The sequence below is a fragment of the Desmodus rotundus genome, chromosome 8, assembly GCF_022682495.2.
Source record: "Desmodus rotundus isolate HL8 chromosome 8, HLdesRot8A.1, whole genome shotgun sequence".
In the NCBI taxonomy this organism is placed as follows: Eukaryota; Metazoa; Chordata; class Mammalia; order Chiroptera; family Phyllostomidae; genus Desmodus; species Desmodus rotundus.
This window is the reverse complement of record NC_071394.1, coordinates 25,862,790-25,885,798: the sequence shown is the minus strand read 5'-3', so window position 1 is coordinate 25,885,798 and position 23,009 is coordinate 25,862,790. Positions and strand designations below refer to the sequence as shown.

Here is a 23,009-nt window from a genome sequence, read left to right as displayed (position 1 = left end):
CCATCCCATAATTATGGGCAATCCCCACTGTCTAGGGTTGCCCACACCCAGCAAATAAAGATACAGAATGCCCAAGTAAATTTGAATTTCAGATCAAAAATGAGGGGTTTTTTTTTAGTACAAGTATGTCCTAAATATTACATGGAACATTCTTATTCTCAAACATGATACTTTTCCTCTCTCTAACTTCCTCCTTCATTGACGTTTCTATGCCTACAGCTTCAATAATTACCTTTTCTCAGAATTCCTAAATCTTCATCTCTAGTGCCGTCTCTCTCTCTCTCTCTCTCCCTGCCCCCCCCCCCACACATTTGTTTGTTTTTCACTGGGTATTTTACAGAATCTTGAATTCATTTTATATAAAACTAATCTTATTTTTGACCCTCAAATCTACTTCTCTGCCTAGCTTCTCTATTTCTATGCATGCCTCCTCCAGCCTCCCAATCACCTCAGCTCCAAATCCAGGAGTGGCTGAATGTTCATGAGAGTCCCGTGAGGTTTGATTACGTCCTGTATGAATGAGGAGATGAAGGCTCACAAACAGAGATTCTAGACCATATTAAAGCCAGGCTGAAGCTTTCTGCTCCATCACCTTGTCGTTCAAGCAGCTAACATTGTGAGCACGGTTAAGACACTTCCTGGCCTTCCTAACTTACATTTGCACAGAACCTCTCATATATAAAGATTTGTCAACTGCTTCATCTCATTTGAGGTTCATGATAATCCTGGGAGGTAAAAAAATCTCCTGTTTAAGATAAGACAGCATGGACTCATCAATTCCAGTACATGGGTGAGGACATACTCAGAAAGGTTAAGTAACGTAACCTGAGGTCATCAGCTAATAAGTGGCAAAACTAGAATTAAAAAGTCAGATCATCCGAGGTCTGGAGAGCTGTGCTTTTCATTACAGCTGCTCTGCCCTAGAGGAGCATCGCCAGTGCAGGCATCTTTGACCAAGATCGCCCATGTTCCTGTCACAGTGAGCACCCCAAAGGAGGAATGTCTGGGGCTAGAAGTCAGCACACAGGACAAGGGGCCTGAAGTATTGAGCACTACCTCCTGATGAGGAAGGTCTAGGAAAACAGGGGCATCAGAAGCAGGGAACGGCGTTACCTCTAGGAGGTTAGGGGGTTCTTGGGGGAGGTTAGGAGACCCTGGAAGGACGAAGCCATGAAGAGGCACAGAAGGGAAGGCCCATCTTGGCCTGCTTCTGCTTACCACTTTGTCAAGGACCATTCTTCTTGGTGCTGGGAACCATTGTAATTATAATTTAAACAATTACAATTAAAGCAACTTCTGCTCAATCACCAACCCCCTTTCTGGATTCCATGTCTCAAGAGAGCAAAAGGAACTATTTCCAATTTCCAGTTCCCATTTGTCCCAGGTGCCACTGTCATTTTGTGATCAGGAGCAGCAGCATCTGAACACAAGGCCCAGAGGAGACCACTCAGATGGAGAAGAAGAGCAGACCACAGTGAGGACAGGGTGCAGGAGCAGGTGGAAGGGGGCAGGAGGCACGCAGACATCATTTCCATCCCAAAGGTGGAGAGAAAAGGGCAAGCACTCCCCTTCGGAAAGAAATCAGAGCTCAAGTTACTCCAGGCAACTTGTAAGGAGGCATCAGAGCACATGAGAAGCCGTGCCTGGTATTGTACCTCTGTAAAGAAATGCATGGCAGGCACTTTCAAGTGTTTAATGTGCTTGAATGTGCAAAGTTTCACAGTTGGTCACGAGCTCCTAAACGCTACATGCCTCTTTCTCTGGGAGATGCTACGCTGCGCTGGGATTCCACAGGGCAGCAAGGCTTCCCCCAAATCGAGGGGCTCAAAGACTCTGACAACTTGAGCCACCCAAGAACAGAACCAATCTTGTAAACAGCAGGATGCAAAGTGTAGACAAGAAGAGAAAGAAAACATGCAGCTTTTAAAAATCGTCATTTTGGAGAAGCTGATAGAGTGGGAATACGGTCACGTCCAAATATCATGGGACAGCAGAAGCTCAGAGAAGTGTGAAATCACAAGTCAGGTGGATTCGCCACGATCCAGTCCACTCTGCCAACTCGCCGCTTCGGGCATCGGGCTTCATTCCACAGACTTATTTTCCGGTGTCACATGGTTGGGGTTTTTTAATTCGTTTCTGTTTGGTTTGTTTGTCTTTCCTTTCATGCACAACCACCAGTATTTTCAAGGCTGTTGCAACTTCCCTAAGTCACATCTATTTTCTGCTGTGGCCCCACAAACAATGCTGCTCCAGAGAACCACAGGCCACAATGTTTCCATCTTCCTGGGGCCGAATCATGTTCTTGCATGCAGGGAAGATATGTTCACACACTTGTACTGAGTCTTTGTAAGTCCTTTATATGATCAATCGTGTCCTTAGATGTCGTGCAGCAAAAGTCCAGAAAGATCTTGTATCTTTCAGTCATCTTACCAATAATTAGGCACTGAGCATGTACTCTCAACAGCGGCCTGGGGATAACAGGAAGGAACTGTCAGCTCCTGGCTTTGAGCACTGCAGAGTCCAAGTGGAAGAGAGAGACTCAGAAACAATTACGAGAAGGGGTGAAGCTACCTTTCCCCCTCTGCCCTGTGGTGAGAATGTGCACCCCAGCAGGCTGCTTCCACAGCCAAAATGCCTCTGCCGGCCAACTGGCCAGGGGATTAGGTACCTGTGGCTAAACCAGCACAGATACCAGATGGGACTCACGTTCTCCGAGGAGGTGAGGAGGTCCTCTTCTAGCAAGGTCTCCTGCATCCATCCCCACCCCCACCATTGCCTTGCTCTATGTACCTGTTCTCAGCCTCTAACCTCCAAACTGTCTTGCTTGAATTTATAATCCTCCCTAGCTCTACATACTATTATTAATGGCACTCTTGTCATATATATTTACTTTATGTGCCAAGAATGGCCTGTACTTTAGCTCATTGAATTTTTATAGCATCTTTGGGATGGGCTTTGTTATCCTGGTATTATATAGATGAAGAAAAGTTGCCTCAGAATATTTTAAACACTTGTACAAAGCCACACAACTGATAAGTAAAAAGACTGAGAGTGGTACCCAGGATGCGTGATAAGAAAGGTTCTTAAGCAGTACATCAGTCTTCCTCTGTAGGCACGTGTAATCCAGCTCTCTGCTGGGTTGCTCACACCATAAGACCAGCGATCAACATTTGCATGCTTTTAATAATCCCCAGGCAAAGTGGACCTGTGTGCAAGCAGAGTAGGCATCTCCCCGTGTGGTGTGATTTAAGGGAGGCCGGACAAGGATGGGTTAAAAATATCTCCTCCGTTGCCTATCGTGGTGCCTGGAATTTCACCACTGGACGTACATTCCTTTGGACCGTGAAGTCTTTCTGGTCTTCCGGATTGCTCCGTTAGAACATGACTGGCCTAGGAGGGGTCATACTCAGCTGAGACCTCAATGAGGGTCGGGCCTTAAAGAATGAGTCCCAGGAGACATGCCTAAAAAGGAGCCCGGAACTCTGGGAATGGGCAGGTGGTCTTGAGAGGAGGGTAGGGGAGGTTCTAAAAACAGGGGAGGATGTTTTGTTTGGCTCACCCCACCTCTGTGACCCCCAGCTCTGAGCAAGGCAAATGGGAGATCCATACTTCTCTTGATTTGAGAAAACACTCTTTCTTTGGATCAGGTGGAAGAGTTGGGCGCATAAAGGAGGTGGCAGGTGCTCGTCAAGTGCTGAGGATCACAAGCACTGTGAAGCCATAAGAGACAAAAAGACAGAATCCTTGACCTCAGAGAGCTTACTGTCTCTGTGGAGAAAAAAAAAATATCAATAGCAAACAATGGGTGGATAGGATAAGGCAGGAATAACCAAGCACAACACACATGTATGAGAGAAAAGTCAGGGAAGGGAGAGGGCAGTGTGGGAGGAGGGAGGTGGTGTCGGCTTCCCTGGGTCACAGGGCCCCAAGAACAGTACCAAATAAAGAGACACGATGATTAAGTTGGGGAATGTCTGTCATGCCAAGAGAAGACCCAGATGACCACAACCTACTGCCAGCACAGCACTCCCAAGCAAGGAAGTCCGATTTGGATTTCATCACCATGAGGCAAAATAGATAAATCCGGAATTTCAGTAACAGATGAAAGTACCAGATTGATATATTAAGACACACGGAAAATAGATCTAATGAACCCATTAGGCAAATCTAAACCCCTCAACTATTTCTGTGGGAAAGAGATCTGATGACTACCACAGGCCAACCACCTTGAAAGGTTCCAAGACTTTCCACTGGATTCAGCTCTGATAAAGAATCGCTTTATCGTGTGACCTTCCAACCAAAGATAAATGCTCTTCTTCTGGGCGTTCACCTAATACTCCCTTCCTTCACAAGCAGGAAAGGTTACCTCTATTTACTCTAATTTATTTTGTATTTTTTTAAAAGATCCCTTTATTTAATTCTTACAAAGAAAACAACTGTAAGGAAGAAAGGAAGCAAGCAAGCAAGTAAGCAAGCTTTGACCTTTATTTGCTAAGTGAGTTATTTTCCCAAGAGCTACAGGTGATTAAGTTCTCACTACTCTGAATAAGCTCCCTTTGTACCCACTGGCATAAGGGAAACAAATGACTACAGCTTCAGGCTTAGTCTTGAGTGAGCAGGGGGGGGAAATATATATATTTATATATATATATATATATATATATATATATATATAATATTTTACATATATATTTTATACACATATATGTATAAAAATATATACATATATATGTAAAACACATATATAATATGTAGGAAGAGAGCTGAAAAGGGGGAAGGGGGAAGAAGGAGGATCCACAAGAACTCCTTCCTTCCCTAATTGAATTATTGCAGCATATATTTCCTTTTAATTTCGACGTGGCTGCCAATGAGCTACATTTCCACAGCTGGCCTGTTTTCTTCAAGGTGGCTGCGTATCTGAGGCAGAAATGGCAAAGTCTGCAGTTTGTAGTTGCCGCCGCGGCGATGCGCTGATACAATGATCGCGTTTATTTAAACCAACAATTAGGGGCAGAATCCCTCTAACAAAGAATGCTTGTGCTTCATTTCCAGACGGACACAGCAGCTTGGTTAATGCAGCTCCAGTGCCTCAAAGTTAGCATTTCTGGGACATTTTGGTGTTCTAAGAACAATCAGAAAAAAATAACTATTTGGATTCATAAAAATCTGGGTGGTGATTACAATACTGGAGCAAAATGCCAGTATTTCTATATTTAACATTTTACAAGAAAAGGATTCAGAACCCATGAAAAGAAATGGGTGAAAGTAGGTATTTAATATATTTTAAATAGATATATTTATCATCATCATGTAAAATGCAAAAACTGCAACCCAAATATTATCACCCTATTAATAGTTATTAGACAGAATTTTAAAATGTTTAAGTATTAAAAAAGTAAACATCCTCAAAAATGGAAAAACATTAAGTCATGAGCCCTGGCGAGTGTGGCTCAGTTAGTTGGGGGATCATCCCGTGACTGAAAGGTTGTGGGTTCGATTCTCAGTCAGGGCACTTACCTACATTGCCCGCTTGCTCCCAACCCCAGGCGCATACAGGAGGCAACCAATAAGTTTCTCTCTCACATCGATGTTTCTCTCTGTCCCTCTCTCCCTTCCTCTCTTTCTAAAAGCAATGAAAATATGTCCTCAGGTGAGGATTTAAGAAAAAATTACATCATGAAAAGTTTAAAATAAGACTATTTCATTTAAACTTTTATAAGGCAGTTTCTTACAGTGTATAAATGTTACTGCCATTGATTTGAGGACACATTTTGGTGCGAATTTCTTTACTGCTCAAAAAACAAAACAAAAACAAAACACTAGTCAGGACAGCGCTGATTCTTCACAGGCTATCTCCAAATATTTTTCTCTGACTTCATCTTCAAATAATCAGAACTCTCATTTGATAACTTTGAGGAGGAATATTTTACATATAATCTTTGTTGGGGAAGGGCTAGGAGAAAGGGGCAGGGATGAAATAAATGTATTTACCTCGAGCCTAGTTGCCTGAAAGCAAGAAGCAAGCATTTTCTCTCTGCTCTCCTCATCTTCCGTTCGTTCAAGCACGGTGGCGATCCCAACGCCCAGCTGCCTGTGTCTGTTTCGAACCCCTCCCATTCCGGCAGACACACCCTCAGATGATCCATAGTCAGTCCTGCTCTCACATACTACCCTCCCCGTGAGTGCAGGCACAAGCCCTGACTTGTTCCTAGCCAACAGAATTCAGCGACACCAAAAGGACAGTGGCTCCCTGAAAAGGTCACTTTATGGAAGACCCCATCTTAGCAGGATGGAGTAAGAGGTTCCCCTGCTGGTCTGAAGCTGCCACGTTGTAACAGGGCCTGTAAGAAGCAAGTGGCCACATGGAAAGAAATGTGCACAACACCTAGCAGATGAGAACTCCCCAGGTGACATCCAGCAAGAAAACAGGGGACCTCAGTCCTACAACCTCACCTGAATTCCACCAAAGACCACATGTTCTTAGAAGGAAAAAAAACAATAAAACCCAAAATTCAGAAAGAAACGCAGCCCAGCCAAAATCTCAATGGCATCTTTGTGAGACCCTAAGTAGAGGATCCGTCTAAAGCTGCACCCAGATTCCTGATCCATAGAAACCGTGGGATAATATTAACCACATGTTGTTTCAAACCACTCATTCGTGCTACTTTGTTACGCTCCAATATACAACTAACACGCATGTCATCCTCCACTTTGAACTCCAGTAGCAAGTATTCTGGCAAAAAGGTTTTGTGTTCCCAGTTGTTATATTCCTCCTCCTTTCGAGGGCTGCAGAAACATCACAGAATGCTTTATAGACATGCACACCTTTATCTAAATCAAAACTTTTAATGCAGAATATAATTCTCCATGTATGAGTCTCAAAACATAAATGAGTTCAACAATTTTCAAAATACTGCTACTTCACAGGTGCTTGAAAGTTGGAGCGTATACCTCCAAACCAGTTTTTAAAAAGTGTGTATTCATTATTTTTAAATAAACTTTTGCTTTGCAAACAGTTTTAGATTCAAAGAATTACTGTGAAGACAGTATAGCATTCCTATATATTCCACACCCAGTTTCCACTATGAATAATATCTTACATTAGTACAGTACATTTTTCACAGTTAATGAACCAGTATCGCTACCTTATTATCAACTAAATTCCATACTTTATTACTATTTCCTTATTTTTACCTAATGCCTTTTTCCTGTTCCAGGGTCTCATCCAGGACACCACATAACATTTAGTTATCGTGTCACCTTAGGCTTCACTTGGTTGTCACAGTTTCTCAGACTTCCTTTGTTTTTGGATGACCTTGAGAGGTTTGAGGACCACAGGCCAGGTCTGATTTATAGGATGTCCTTCCAATAGAATTTGCCTTATGTTTCTTTCTTCGCTAGACTGCAGTTACGTGTTGCAGAGAGAGAGGTCACAGAGGCAAAGTGCCATTGTCATCTCATCATATGAAGCATACCTGCTATCAACACCACACAGCACTGCTGATGGTGACCTGGGTCACCTGGCTTGAGGTAGTATTTGTCAGCTTACCTATGGTTAGGTACTCTCTTGTTCCTCTCTTTCTGTTCTGTACTCTTTGAAAAAGAGTCGCTGTGTGCAACCCCCAATGGGAGTTATGCTTTCCCTCCAAAAACCAGAGTATTCCACATACATTATTTGGAATTCTGCATGGGAGAGTATTCTAGTCTCCTCAAATATCTATCCAATCACTTACTTATGTCAGTAGAGATATTGATATTATACTTTGGGTTATATCCCAATACTAGTTTATTTATTTCGTTGCTCAAATTGTTCCAGCTTCGGCCACTGGGAGCACTTTCTATCCTTTTAGCTCACAGTGTGCTGCGCTCACCAGTGTGAATAGGCTACCGGGGTTTTTCTTTTAGCACTTCCTTCCTTTCTGGCACTATCTAAAATATCCCAGGCTCATTTTGCACCTTTCTTGCCATAGTCATAAATCAGCCATTTCTCCAAAGAGCACTGGTTCCTTTTATTAGGGAATAGTCATTGGAAGCCAAGACGTGGGTGGTGGGTTGTGTTTATTGTTACTGAAGTGTCTTTGCTTCTAGGCCAAACCAGTTTTTCAGTCTCTTAGTATGGGACCTTGGAGTGTCCCTGTATGCTTAATTTATTTTAATTTATTCAACAAACATTTTTACATGTCAGGCATTAATAAAACTCTATTAACTTATTTGATCCTTGTGATAACTTTATAGCAAGAAGACAGGTAGTATTACTAGCCCCATTTTCTAGACAGAAAAACAGAGGCCCTGAGAGGTTTGGACACGCGCACAGAATCGTGCAGCTGGTAAGCGGAAGGGTGGGGAATTGATGCCAAGCATCTCCAGATTTGGGGCACTAACCATTGTGCCGCATGGCCTCACGGTGGTGAGGACCTCACAAAGCAGAAAATTGATGAATTAATTAATCTACTTACTTATTCTCTAACCACTATGTATTATGTGCTCATTAGGTGCCAAACTCTCTGCTAGATGTTAGTTACTGCTTAATGCAATTTAAGATATTTCTTGGGCTGTGTCTCATTTCAAATAAAGGAAGAGGCTGTTGTAATGGGCTCTTGAGAGGATCTGTAAGCTGCCTGGGATGAAGCTGGTATCCACACGATGACGGATGACTACTAGAATTACTGGGGTGATCACACGGTAAGGTATAAAAATGTCCAATCAATATACCATACACCTGAAATGAATCTAGCCAACATAAAATTGTATACTAACTATACTAAAATAAAAAATAAATTAATGAAATTAAAAATAAAAATCATTCCACCCGGTGGCTGCAAATACACTTTATGATGCTACAGGGTGGTGGGTAGTGCCTTATTTATTTCCATCCTATCCATTATCCTTTCCACACATTTTAAAGAGGGGCTTTAATGTCTTTTCCTATCTAGGAAACTCCCATTCATTCTGCTACTATTCACTGATAAAATATTTGAATGAAACTCCCTTTTGTGAAAACCACTGAACAAAACTGTAATTTCCACTTAGAGTTGATTGGAAGAAAAATTAAAATGTACACTTACTTTTCACTGTCACGAGTGAGTCGTTCCAAGAGACCGAAGTTGAAATGATCTAAAAGAAAACAGACAAAATAACCCTGCTGAATGCAAATATACGAATGGACTGTTTATAAAGTCGTTATCCCCACTGTTTTAGTGGGTGTAGTTGCCAATAACACCTTCGGGAAAGGTGGGGTAGAGATGGGCTCTGCAGAAAGGACTTAAGAAGAAAGACTTTTTTTGATATTTATAAAACTCATTCACTATATTTGTTGACTTCTTGTTGACATTTATAACCTCCTTGGAATAGGATACAGATTTGAGGAAAGGGTCACTCAAGAACATGGGCCTTCATTTGTCAGCTCAGAGCAAGCACCAAATGAGCTGCCTTCAAGATGAACCAAAGCTCAGGGACACTCCAGAAAGAATTAGTGGACACAATGCCTTAATGCAACAATAAGAAACCATAGTAGCATAGGTCAGTGAATGGAAACAGTGTATTGGTTTGACTCACAGGGCAGAAGAAAGGGGTGACCAAAGGGGTGAGCCTATGAGAAGCCTCACTCAGTGTGTCTGGCTGAGCAGGCTTCCAGGAGAGGGTGTGATCTATTCAACCGCATCATCAGCGCACATGGTGAGGAGGGTGGCCTCTCAGATTCTGTTTCTGGCATCTATAGCCTCTCTTCGAGAAGAGTGCATTTTGGTACCTCAGGGAGTGCCAGTCTAGACAATCTAATTAGTTTATCCAATGCAGTTATAAAACTATCAGCAGGGTCAAAGCGCTCTTGGAAAATCTGTCTAAAAAAAAATCTCAATTCATATCATTGAATTCTTGAATTCTTAAATATCAGAGTGTAGTTTTTATTAGGAATAAAATATGAAGAAATGCACAATTATTTAGGTTTTTTAGTATCCTCTCTTTTTTATTAACAAAAGTCAATGGTAATAATTCAAGAAGAAAAGACATGTTAGAAAAAAAATGTAACATTCTTCCAATTTCTGATGATGTACCAGTCATTGAAAAATGCATCTCAGCCAATACACCAAGGATTCATATTCTTCTAAGCTTTTAATGGAGAACTGAATACAGTTACAGCGGAACTAGGAGCTTTACCAAAAGTTAGGAAATGTGTCCCTTTGCACATAGACTAGAGGCAATATATTTCAATGATAAGAAGCTCAGATAAGTTATGAAACCTCTGGGTGTTCCACAAATGATGGTTAGTATGGTATTTTTAGTCATAGCAATATAATAATTCTAATCCAAGATACATTCCTATCTTTTCTTACTCATAATAACCTGTACATTTTAATAATATAGATATTTAGAAGAGATTTTGGCTTAATAAAATATAATCTTTCCAAGCATGATTTTTTTAGATGAAAAATGATCTGGGAAATGATCTTTGTATTTTCCTCTATCTCGTAGTTATTTTGTTGACATGCAACATATTACAACTTGAAAAGTGATATTTAACTTTTTTCATTGTTAGTGTATGAAATCAAGTCAAAGTGAATTCAAAGTACTTTGCATTTTAAAGTGTATACAGTTAAGCCATTTTCGGACTTTCAGATTTCACCGGAAAGAAAAAACATGCAAACAGGTGCTTGGTTACAATGACAACTTGGAAAAATGAGCGATTAGTAGAGCTGACCCGACACAGGACCCCAGGGCTTTCTCTGGTATCTGAGTGGACAGGCCATTGAAGACCAAGCTTGTCAAGCGGCATCTCAGGCGGGTTGGTGAGGCCAGGGGCCCAGGGGAGGAGCACATCACATGAGAGGTACTAAGGCTCTGTCTGCTCTCTCTGCCATTGGACAGGTGCCACTGATCTGCTCACAGGAGTACATTGAAACACGACCTATCTTGCCTAGAGATTGATAATAAAAAGATGGAGGTGGAGTGGGAGGGGCATGGCATGTAGGAATGCAGGTATAAATAATGGACAGTGTATATATAGTCTGTTTTTTATACAGGGTGGGCAAAAGTAGGTTACAGTTGTGAGTATGTGAAACAACATTTATTCTTCCATTGCTATTTATTAATTATTGTATTTTTTGTATAGTTGTAAACCTACTTTTGTCCACCCCATAGTAGAGCTGCTTGCCTTGAAACATATACATAAGAGAATTTTTGAAGATTTTGTATGTATCTCAATAATTTAAATAATCATTTCAGAGAGACAGGGGATAGGGTAGAAAGAACACAGAGGTGAAGGTGAGGAATTCTGGGTCTAATCCGAGCCCAGCCAGCAGGTGGCAGTGGGCTGGCTCTGGAGCACTTACCTTCACTAATTCTAGGCACAGACAGGGTGGGCAACAGTCCTAACACTCCTTTCTGGCCTCCATCTCAACTTGACCTCTACTTTTCCTTGGCAATCTCTCTCAGGAAGTTTATGATTTCTGAACAAATAAATAAATACGCTGGGGCAAATTTGCTTTTTCAGAAACCTAAAGTGAATCCTTTTTTAATGGTGACAGTGCTTAAAATAGTTACTAAATTATTTTGCTTTGCATGTACAAATTTCAAGACTTATGACATGAAAGTCTGAAAAAATTTGGATAGACACTGCTTGGAAAATTTTTAAATGTTATGTGAAGATACTGGATAGCTAGCGATACCACGTAACCGCTGTCTCTGACCATGCCATCAGCCAGCCACACCATCCATTCGGCTAATGATCAGTGGGACGGTTTCTAGTCTCAGCGCTGGTATCTGTTATTTTACCCAAACAGGGCATTTCCACTGAGCAAGTGCGTCTAACTAGAACTCTATGCTCTTTACCTTTCATTTTAATTTGATGTAAAAAGTCTGGCAATTCGAATTTCAGGCAAAATCCAACCCTAACTTTCCTCAGGAAGTAGAAATGTCTTAATAGTTGTTCATCTGGGAAAAAAATGTCCCATGCTCCAAAACACAATGAAACTGCAAACAGATGACATTCATCCCCCAGGGGCATCTAGCGTACGCTAATTACACTCGAAACACTGCAACCGTGTCCAGGCACAGCCGCCCTGGCACCCCGGGAGCTGGGCTGCGGGCGGTCCCCTCGCGGGTCTGAAGGGAAAGTCATGGCTGAAGCTGGAGCTGAGGCCACGTGTGAACGCCGCGCCATCAGTTCGGCTCTAATCCACACACATATTTAATGAAAGTAATCAAAAGCATTCCATTGTCCTGGTCTCTACTTTCAGACTCAGTACGTGAGTGAGGATTAGTGTGGTCCTCTCCGCTTCAGTCAATAAGGGCAGTGAGTGCGGAGGGGGCAGGTTTAGCAGGACCCCCACTTCTCTTCAGGAACCACTGCTCCCGCCCCTGGTACTCATTCACAGCACAGCCTCCTGGGCTGGGGCGCCCCGGCTCCCTTCAGACGCTGCCGTGCATTCTGTCGCCGCGGTTCTGGGACTCAGGTTGTGAGGAGTGCCTATTTTCCTCACTTCTTCCTCAGAGCTGGTCTTAAATGCAGAAAGTATGTTATGGCAAAATAAAAACAATAACTCAGAGAAACCAATGTGACTCCTGAGAAGAGAAATTGGCTAGATAGGTGTTAAATGTCTTGTTTCGCCAATTGGTCAGTGAACGACATTAACAGGGAGCCTACAAGGGCAGAGCCTACGTGGAAGTCTTCCCTCTGTCCAGGCCACCTGCACAGTCATCCAATAGCCAAGTGATAAGGGGGGTGTGTACTCATTCATTGAACAAGCATTTATTCAGCATCCGCCGTGAGGCAGGGGGGAGGACTAGCAAGGAATGACATGATTTACCTTCCAGGTGCTCACTCTTGGGGGGAGGAAGGGAGCCAGCTAGTCAATGTGACAGACAGGTAAGCAAAGTGATCAGATAGGAACGGCTGACACGGGATGGAACGAACAGCACAGGGGGTACAGTCGATAATATCGCAATAACCGTGTATAACAATAGAAGGTTCCTAGACTTACTGTGGGGATCACTCAGTAAGGTATGTACACGTTGAAACACTATGTTACACACCCGAACCTAATATAATATTGTATTTCAACTATAATTAAAAATAAATTTTCAAAGAATGTGAACAGAACGATGGGCTCGGGTAAACATGAATTCCCTACCTGAGCGACATGCTCACAGACTCCTCACTCGTTTTTCCCTTGTCTCATGGTTTTCCTCATCAGCACTCGGGCATTAGCACTATTGCCACTGGACGCCACGTATTTATTTGTTAATGTGCGGCTGCCTGTCCCCCCAGCAGAAAGTAAGTGCTTAAAGACATGGGGCTTCTCTGGTTCACTGGGGCAAACCAGCCTCCAGAACAGACCACGACACCTACTAACTGCTCAATAAATATTTGTTGACTAAATCAATGTGTGAGTCAATAAACATTATAGATTTCACTCAAAAAACAGAGTGATTATCTAGAAAGATGGGAGAGAATGATGTTGGGTTATAACAAAAGGCAATTAAATTTGGCAAAGGAGAAGCTGAAAAGTCAGTCGAGAGTAATTTGCTGGCAGGTCCACAGGAATATCCAGCATCAGGCCTGTGGCATCCTGGTAGTTTCGTCTGCTTGGCATGCTGTGCTCAGAGCCACGCTCCTTGCGGCTTTGGTGGGGCAGCCGACGCCAGACATGTGCTGCCTTGACCACGGGGCCCAAACCCAGGCCGGGCCGCTGGTTCTGCTCCCGGGCATTTAGACCCCGAGCCACTGGGCTCTGAGCAGTGGTCCCCCCAGAAGGGTGGTTCACACGTTCTTGCTTCTGAGACCCCAGCTGTCCTGGTTCCCATTTTCCCCAAGTCCCTTCTGGTCAGCTCTTCCCTCCGTTCTTTAAGCTATTAATATCCCTCCAATAAATATTATTTTTTTCTGGCTCCGGGAGTCTCAGTTTATTTCTGTTGATTACATCCAAAGCTCTCTGCGACCACAGGGGCTGATTAAAAGATGAGTGCGGTTTGGAAGGACTCACAAGAAAGCATTTTCACTGAGCACCAACCAGGGGCAGGTACTGAGCTCAGCTCTTTACAGGAGTTACCCACTTGAATCACCAGAACCACCCTGTGAGCGCCTGCTCACATCAAGGCCGACAGAAGGTGAACAGCATGTCCACAGCTCCCAGTCACCAGCGGCAGAGCCATCCTTTGGCTCCGGAGACCCAAGTCTTGACAACTTCTCCCCACTGTCCTGCTGGGAAACAGGAGTTCCAGAGTGTGGTAAACACCGGGGAATAACTGGCAACATGACCGGGTTAGGTAGGGTTGGGGTGAGGGATGGGGCAGGGGTGTTGGGTCCCTAGGGAACGGGAGAGTTAAGGGTAGAAGCACTGGTTTCCACATTCATGATCCAGCTGCTCTTCCCACGTTTCAGAATCTGTTATGGGTTTGTCTGGGTTTTTTTTCTATGCCATGCAGGGAAATTAGAACAGTCGGTTTCCCACCGAGAACTGCTAAAACCGGCACCACCCTGAACAGGTGGCTCCAAAGCCTCTGTTCACGTAACAGACACTGGCCCCTCCAGATTCCTCCTTCATTCTCACGACTGTTGGTTCGTCATCATCACCCACCAAGGGCCAGACCCCAGGAAGCTTATTTTCTCGCCAGCATTGGTCCTTGCCCTGCCCTCCTCCATCACCCACCCAAGCTCCTCCTCCCACCTCATTTGTCTTTTCACCAATTTATTCATTATCAGTTGTTCAGGAAATGTGTGAGGGCCTGACTGCGCCAGGCTCTGTGCCCGACACAAGGAGTGCCCTGCAGATTAGACCAGCAAAGCCCCTGCCTCACGGAGCATTGGCCTGGAGGGGGAACAGATGCGACACGAGGGAACATATGCATCGATGTAACAAGGGCGCATTGTTGTGAGTGTGGCGGCAGAGAAGCTGCATCCAAGATGAAGCCTGACCGAGCAGGATCTCCACAAAGGGAAGGACTCTGAGGAAGTGTCTTCTAAGCTGAGAAGTGAGAGTTGAGAAGGAGCCAGCCTGGCCAAGAGTTAGAGGAGAACAGTGTAAGCAGAGGAAAGAGCCACGCAAGGGCGGGGAGACAGGAAAGGAGAGGAGCAGGGAGCGCAGAGGAGAGCAGCAGGGATGAGCCGAGTGGGGTGGGCAGGGCTCGGTGGGAATCCAAATTTTATTATGAGTGCAGCCTGTTCTCCTATTACTCCCATAAGAAAACATCAAAGAAAATGAACTTAAAAAAACCCACAAGAACAATTGTAACTGAATAAAAATAAATTAATTAATTTAAAAAAAAAACAAGAAAGAAAATATTTTCACCAATATTTTCATGTCTACTGAATGCTGAGGTGGCCCACAGTGCTCTACACTCGCAAGACTGGAAATCTTATCTGTCAGGGCTGCAATTTTAATGACAAGCCAGGAATCCACTGAGAAATGATCCCGCAAAAAGCCTCCCACGGCAACTCCTGTTTTTGGAATCCTTAACAGAAACCAATTTAAAAATGGACAATCTCCCCGAGATCTTATGAGGCGGAGGTGAGGACCCTCAGTATGTACATGAGGGAAATGAAGCTCAGAGACCCCACAGCAAGTCAGGCTTGTCTGACTCCAAAACTTAGCGCTAGCCATGAGGTACCCTCTTCCTGAATCCCATCAGTGTAATAAAACCCCATCTTGTTTGGTCAACAATACTGAAGGATGATGCATGCCACAGGAGTAGGCCTCCTGGACCACAGAGACCCTTTAAAAATGAAAGCTTTAAAATGTATACTTCTATAGATGACAAACTTTCAAGTGTTCTGCCCTTTGTATACCAAAGTCTATGTTAAGCCTTACGAACATCAGTGATTCCATGACTCAGGCACTTGGGAGCACAAACACCTGTTTGCTCCTACACGACAGGGACGCAGGCTCAGCACTCCGTGTAATTTTTGTTTGAGTTTTCTGTGTTTCATTCTATTTCTACCCCTTTATTCACTTTTGGTACTTTATTTCTTATTTTCAGTGTGGTTGCCTCATGAAACTTTCCCCTGAACATTAGTTTGCTAGTTGTTACTTACTTGGGATTAAGAAGCCCGGCAGGTTAGTGTTAGCATTCTTAGTACAAGAAGAATAAAGAGAAGCCAAGCGAGAAATGTTAAATTCGAAGACACAGAGCTGTGGAGCACATGCCCGGGGCTGACTTGGAGGGCAGGAGGGCCGGGTGTGCTGACGGAAGTCTGGGGATAGGCTGGAACGGTGAGTGGACCTGGGGGCAGTCGTTATCCAGAAGGTCCTTCCAGTGGGCAGATCAGAGCTCGGAACATACTCTCATGTGGGAATAGCACTCAACATGGGGGCTGGGTTGTCCGACCACACTATGAAACTTTATTTAATCCATTATATACATGAAAGTTTGCTCCTTGATTCTATGAGAAAGTGAAATAGGAGCAAGAATTCATAAGTCCATGGAAATATTGTAAAGCCCTAGCCCCTAAAAGAAGAGGAGGAAGAGGAGGAGGAGAAGGAAGGAAGGAAGGAAGGAAGGAAGGAAGGAAGGAAGGAAGGAAGGAAGGGGAGTTTTCTCTGGGGATGGAAGGCCAATTTCAGATTTGTAGTGTCTGAGCTTATAACAATTAGAGGCTTCTTTTTAAAAAGTACAAATTATGAATACAAAATTAACTATAATGTGAATATTTTTAGAATGAGAAAAATATAGAAATTAAATATTTTTCATTGAAAAATTGCTTAGCATAATAACATTTGATTAATTAACTACCAGATACATGTATGCATGGAAATGACTGTAAACAAAACAAATCTATCTTATGAAACCCAAACAAAAATGTATCCCCAACTCAGCTCCACCTGGGACTGGTCCCCAAAATGCCTCTGGCTACTCCACTGCCTCACCTGCTCTAGGCTGGCGGGGCTGTGGTAGAAGCCTTCAAGCCACCTGGAACTGAGGACCGTGCATCTTAAGTCAGAAACTCTACCAGAGAATTACCAAGGAAGGGAGTGGGGCAGCAGCCCCAGTAGAAAGAAATAGTGCTCTTAACCAATTGTAGTCAAAATCTTTTTCTTTTGAAAAATCTTACAAAATGTACGGCCATGTGGGCCTATTGCTAGGGTGCCTTAAGCTTCCACGCTCACGGTGGACCTGGCCCTCTGCTTTCCCCCCTCCAAGTCTGTCCTGTCCTCGTGGTCAGAGTCCTGTTGCTCCCACATCACCCCAACAGGAAGCATGAGAGGGTCCATGCTCCTAGTTAAATAAGTCAGGAGAACTCGGGTCTCCTGATCCACACCCATCAAAACGTGCTGCCTCTCCCAGGGGACACAGGAAGGCTGTGCAGCAGGATGAAGTAGCGACCTTTGTGCCACGGCAGCTTTACGGACCTGTGGCTCTGCATCATCTCCTTCAGACAGCAATCAAAATAGCGGAGCCCAGATCATCCTCCGATCGTTCATCAGCGCTGGTGAGTGTGTGTGGAGGGGGAGACCCTCTGCAGCCAGGACATTAAGTACCTTGACCTGACGTTTTCTATCCCAGGGAAGTGATGACACGGCTGTCCTGTAGCCCTTATTTGTTTCTACCGCAAACCTTGTACAACTCATTTGGGGGGTAGGGGGAGGTTCGCCAGTGACTTTGCCTTCTGAACTAGAAGCTCCTTATTAGTGCCATATAATCAGGAGGAGAAGCCCCTGTCCCAGCTCTACCGTTCCTGTCAGTGCTGAGCCTGAGGCCAGGCTGGACCACGCCCTGGAGGATTCCACCCACTTCATGGGCCTTGGGGTGAGCCAGCCTATAGCAGATTAAGTACCAATTATCTCCATTCTCTTGATCAGTGAACAAGACAATGTTTACCCCAAGGCAAAAAGGCTGTTTGCTGCCAAACAGTAACTTGAACTTTACATAAGAACCTGGTGGATGCCCTGGAGCAATTCACTTTTCTTTGGTCTGAGTAAGCAATCACAACTCCTCCAGTGGATGAGGTGGGGTCTCTGCTCTAGGCTGGCGGGGCTGTGGTGGAAGCCAGCAAGGCACCCTGAATGGAGGAGGGTGCACCTGAAGTCAGAAACTCTACCAGAGGATTTCCAAGGAAGGGAGAGGGGCAGCAGAAAGAAATCTGGATGAGGACTTGCGTGAAACACGCGCTCGACTTTATGTCTGAGCTGTGAACTAGTCCCAGACATTATTTAGCAAGAAATATGAACATCTGTGACTTAATCTAGTAACAGATGCCTCGAGTAACAATTAATAACCTCTTCCTACTTCTTTTCCTTTTTCTTTCTTTGTTCAGCTGTCTTTTCATTTGCCTTTTAGTACGACAACTACTCTCATTCATGGGTTCCATGCAGGCACTTTGCATACAGTCCCTCTTCTACTTCACATTATGGTCCCCAAAAGGAGAAACTGTTGTTCTTATTTTACACATGAAGAAACAGAGGCTTGGGGAAGTGACAGCTGTATAAATGGGGTGTGACCCCACATCTGGTTTCCTCCCAGCTCAGGTCAGTCCCATTGGCAGCACTTGGCATCTTTCTCCTGATAAACAGATGGCTGTCAGAGGGTCCTCCCTGCACACTGCGCATCACTTGAGAAGAGACTATTCCACAAGTCCTGCCCTTGGCACCTGCACCACATCCTGCCGCCCCTGCAGTCTTGGCCCCATGGGATCTCCCTGAGATGGCTGAGTGCAAACCATCCTCTATCAGCACCAGCGTGGGGGAAGGAAACATGTCCCTCTGCAGCCAGGACATCAAATGCCTTGGTCATTGCTTCAACTTTTTATAGTAAAAAGGGGGAGTACAGGGGAGGGGAGAAGGAACACAGGACTGGCAGCGCATGGTCAGTGGAGCCCCTGGGCATCTTCCAACTTTCTGCCTCTAGGCCTCTCTCTCCAATGCAGCAGGGGCCTAGAGTCTGCAGGTGCAGCCAGGAGGTGGAGGGGGAACGCCCCAGGGATGGTCCTCAGCCGGTGAAGAGTGGGAGCTGACAATAAAATCCCCTGCCACCCCCCTGGACACAAGTCTGGGAGACAGTTGAAAGTAAACATAAACACAATCCCAATTGCTTACTCAAATCCCTGCTTCAAAACATGCTTCTGGGAGAAACCAAACAGACATCTTTCAATGGCCCCCTTTGATTCCATTCGCCCTGTTAGCGCCCCCTGCTTCAGTGCACATGCATTTCATATGGCTGTCAAGCTCCTCAAATGAAGGACATTCTTCCCATTTTTTAAAATTAACCAGTTATTTCCCTTAGCCATGGCTCCCTTTAAAGAAAAGGATGCACGAGGGGGGAAAAGCAAGCTATAAATAACTCTCTCTTCCTTTGCTCAGAGTCCTAAAGCCCGGTCTCAATGCCCCCATCTACAGGAGAGCTCACCAGAGTGGCTGACACGCACTTCCCCTTGCTTTGTTAAGGCGGGGAGTAGACACTGAGCACACTGTAATGAAGTAAAACCTAATGATGATAATCTAAGAGTTAATTAATTAAAAAATATTACTTTGCTGTCAGATATTTAGGCATAAATCAGAGGCAGTTCATATAAACGACTTTAAGGTTTATCACTTTTACACAAAAAAAGCTATCTAGAATTTTTTTGCTTGGCATTATTAGTTTTCTATTACCTAGAAGAAGCACAAATAGTAAGTTTTTCTTCCAACACACACACACACACACACACACACACACACCCTTGACCCTCACACAAACTAAAAATCAAAGATTCTGGATTTCCTTCAACTACAAGCCTTGTATCCTCCTAACTAACCCAGGACTACTGTTGTGGGCTGACTAATGGCCCCTCAAGTACAGCCACACCCTCAGAACCTGTCACTGTTACCTTATATGGCAAGAGAGACATTGTCAATGTGATTAAATTAAGGGTCTTGAGATGGAGAGATTGACCTGGATTTTCCTGATGTGTCCAATGTAATCACAAGGGCCCTTTAAGAGGGGGGCAGGAGGGTATTAAGGAGGTGGTGGAAGCAGAGACTGGAGTGACGAGCCAGAAGCCAAGGAATGCAGGTAGCCTCTAGAAGCTGAACATGGCAAGGAAATGGATTCTGCCCTCGAGCCTCCAAAAGGAACCATCCCTGCTGACTTCGGCCAGTGGAGCTGATATTAGATACGCAACCTGCAGAACTATCAGAGAATAAATCTGTGTTGTTTTAAGTCTCTGAGTTTGTGGTATTTCGTTATAAAAGTCATAGAAAACTGATACAACCACCTTCTCATCTTGCCACTTATTTTCTGTGCTGACCTCACCAGCATGCCCCTTCGCTCCCTTCCCCCACCTACACACTACATCCAAATGAGGGATGTGGGGTTAGCTCCCTCCCCACCAGGCCTGAATGTCATGTCTTGGGTACTGGAGACATCAAGGCGACAGAAACTCTATACGAGAGGACAAGAAATGCTTGCATGCTAGGGGTAGGATGTGCAGAAGCAACCAGTTTTCTGGAGCAGTAGGGGCTCCAGAAAAGGACTCAGGAGTCATCAGCACATAGGTAGTGGTTGAAATCAGTCCAAAGCTAAACCACCTAAATATATGATAGTGACCTTGATAGAACTAGAAAGTGGATCAAGGGGATTTAGCTTGCAAATGACAGGCCTAGATCCATAGGCAGAGATCCATAAAAAGTTAACAAGGGTAAATGTAGAGTATAATTTCTAAAATTATTTCTTGAACTAAAATACAATTCTCAGCCTGATGATGAAAAGAATTATGTGTAATTCAAAGAAAATCAAACCTCAAAGAAAGTTCTCGAGTTCTGTATTAGGCACAAGGATACAAAAATAGTTCTAGTTTTATCCTGAAGGAGGTCACAGATAATTTCACTATAATGTAATGCATGGTATGATAATGGTGGCAACAGGGGTACTCCGGGGGCACACCTGTTGAAATGCAAGGACTGAAGACAACCTCGCTGGAGGAAATCATAACTAAAATGAGTTTTGAAGGACGAGTAGGAGAGGAAAGAAAGGAGGGTATTCATGGCAGAGGAAACAGCACAGTCACAGGAGTGTGTAAATGAATGGGATGGATGAGTTCCTGCGCAAAGATTATGCATGGTGAGAAAAACAGAGGAGCAAACACAGAGCCCTGGAGAGGAGTAAGGGTTAAAGAGAAGGCAAAGGGAAAAAATGCCTGCAATCAGTCCAAAAAGAAAAAGAGGAACAGAAGGGAGGTCTAGAGAAACTGGCGTCGTGGCACCGATGGTGGCAGAGAGCTTCAGGAAGGAGGGAGTTGAGGAAACATCCCTTCAAAAGGGATGAGAGGAAGCCACGAGTGAATTTTCTCAGAGCACTTTTATTAGATTATGAAAGTAAGAGCCAGGTTGCGAAGGTCTGAGAAGTAAATGGAAGTAAAGAAAGAGAGGCAGCGTGTTGACACTGCACTTCCAAGTATCTTGGTTGAGAAGGGAATGAAAACCATGCCTACTTGTCAGGTTTTTAAACTCTGGAGACAAAAATAGGCTTTACAAGCTGCCACGAAAAAGAAGAGGTAAGATTTAAATACACAACGAGAAGATAAGCATCGACTTGGACCGTGCCCCTCAGACTCAGGCAAAGCTGCAGTAAGTGGAAATGTCTCCACAAGAAGAGTGGAGCAAGCTGGCTGGGAAGAAAAACAATTTTTAAGTAAGAGACTATATATAAAAAACTTGTTGAAGAAGTCTCAAATTAAAGATCCCGAGAAGAATAAAGGAGATCTGGAAGCAGAGGAACTGGGGACATAAATGCAAATAGTTAAAGAAGCTTATGACAAAGGAGTGAATTCTACATCAGGGGCAAAAGGAAAAGGACTCTGGCCCTGGACGACAGTGTGGTGATGGCAGAGGGGGAGGGGGATGGAGGGAGGGAGAAGAGAGTACTAGGGTGATAAATGGTAATGGGAAAAATACAATGAAAAAACTAAACAAAAAAAAGAGGCAAAGGTGATAATAATAATTAGATAAAATGTTGTGAAAACTTTAAGGTAAAGAAAATTGAAATAGGTAAAGAATTGCAGACAACTAAGATAATGATTCTAAAAACCCAGTTTCCACAGTCAGCCCCAAATTTAGCAAACACGCCCTGAACACTGACTTAGGGGACGGGAATACACTGACCTTATAGCATAACTGAATATCAATAAACACAAACATTAAAATTGAGTTTCAGTATGACAACAAAATGTCCTTTTCATGAAACCAAGTAGCCAGGCAAGATTTTCATAGATCTAGTATAAAACTAACGAGATTAAAGCCCACCATAGAAAACACATCATTAAAATAGTACAGGAAAATTAAAAAAAAAAAAAACCCAAAACAGGAAGGGAATGGTTAGTGGCATCTAACGCTGTTAAAAAGCCCCTCTTGGGCCAAGGCTGAGAACCAATCATCAGAATTAGCAGCACAAATGTCACTGGTGGCCTTGGTTTTGGTGAAGATGTGGGGATGGAATTCTGAGAGGAGTGGGTTCGGAGAGAAATGGAGGGGAGGAAGTAGAAATGATGTCTATACACCTCTTTTGCCGTAAATGGGAATAGAGAAACTGGGCTATAGCTTATAGAATCACAGGACTCTTTTTCCCAAAGATGAAAGATATTATACTGTATTTGCAAGATGATGAAAATGATCCAGGGGGAAATTGATGAAGCAGGAGTAATTAAGGGTCAATTGCAGGAGCCCAGCCTTGAGCAAGAAAATATGAGATGGACAGCCCGTGGGAATGCTGGCTTTAATTGGGAGCAGGGACAATTCATCTCAGCTAACAAGAGGGAAGGAGAGCATACAGGTCCAGAGGTAGGGAGGTGACCAGATTTTGTAATAGGACTCTTTAGATAGTCTCTTCCGATTGCTTGCCTCATCTCAGTGAGAGAAGACGAATCGTTAGTTGAGAGTACAGAGAGGATGGTTTTGAGGTTTGAGAAAGGAAGAGAAAAGGGGAAAGTCAATCTAGGACAGCGCGAGGGTGAAATAACGAGGGTAGCTGGTAGGACCGACAGGTGGCACTTTCTGGGGAAGGTTTGCAGCCGTGGTTTTCAGGATGGTCACTCAGCATGGCTGCAT

The 23,009-nt window shown here is 43.9% G+C and overlaps 1 protein-coding gene across 2 annotated transcripts in view; it reads right to left on the bottom strand.

Annotated features, from left to right (window-relative positions):
* NCALD (neurocalcin delta) overlaps positions 1-23,009 on the bottom strand; it is a 337,075-nt gene that overhangs the window by 149,668 nt on the left and 164,398 nt on the right. For both annotated transcript variants that reach the window (XM_053929493.1, XM_053929492.2), the window contains exon 3: positions 9,066-9,114. The gene's annotated coding sequence lies outside the window, so the exon portion shown is untranslated. The remainder of the gene's footprint in view (positions 1-9,065; positions 9,115-23,009) is intronic.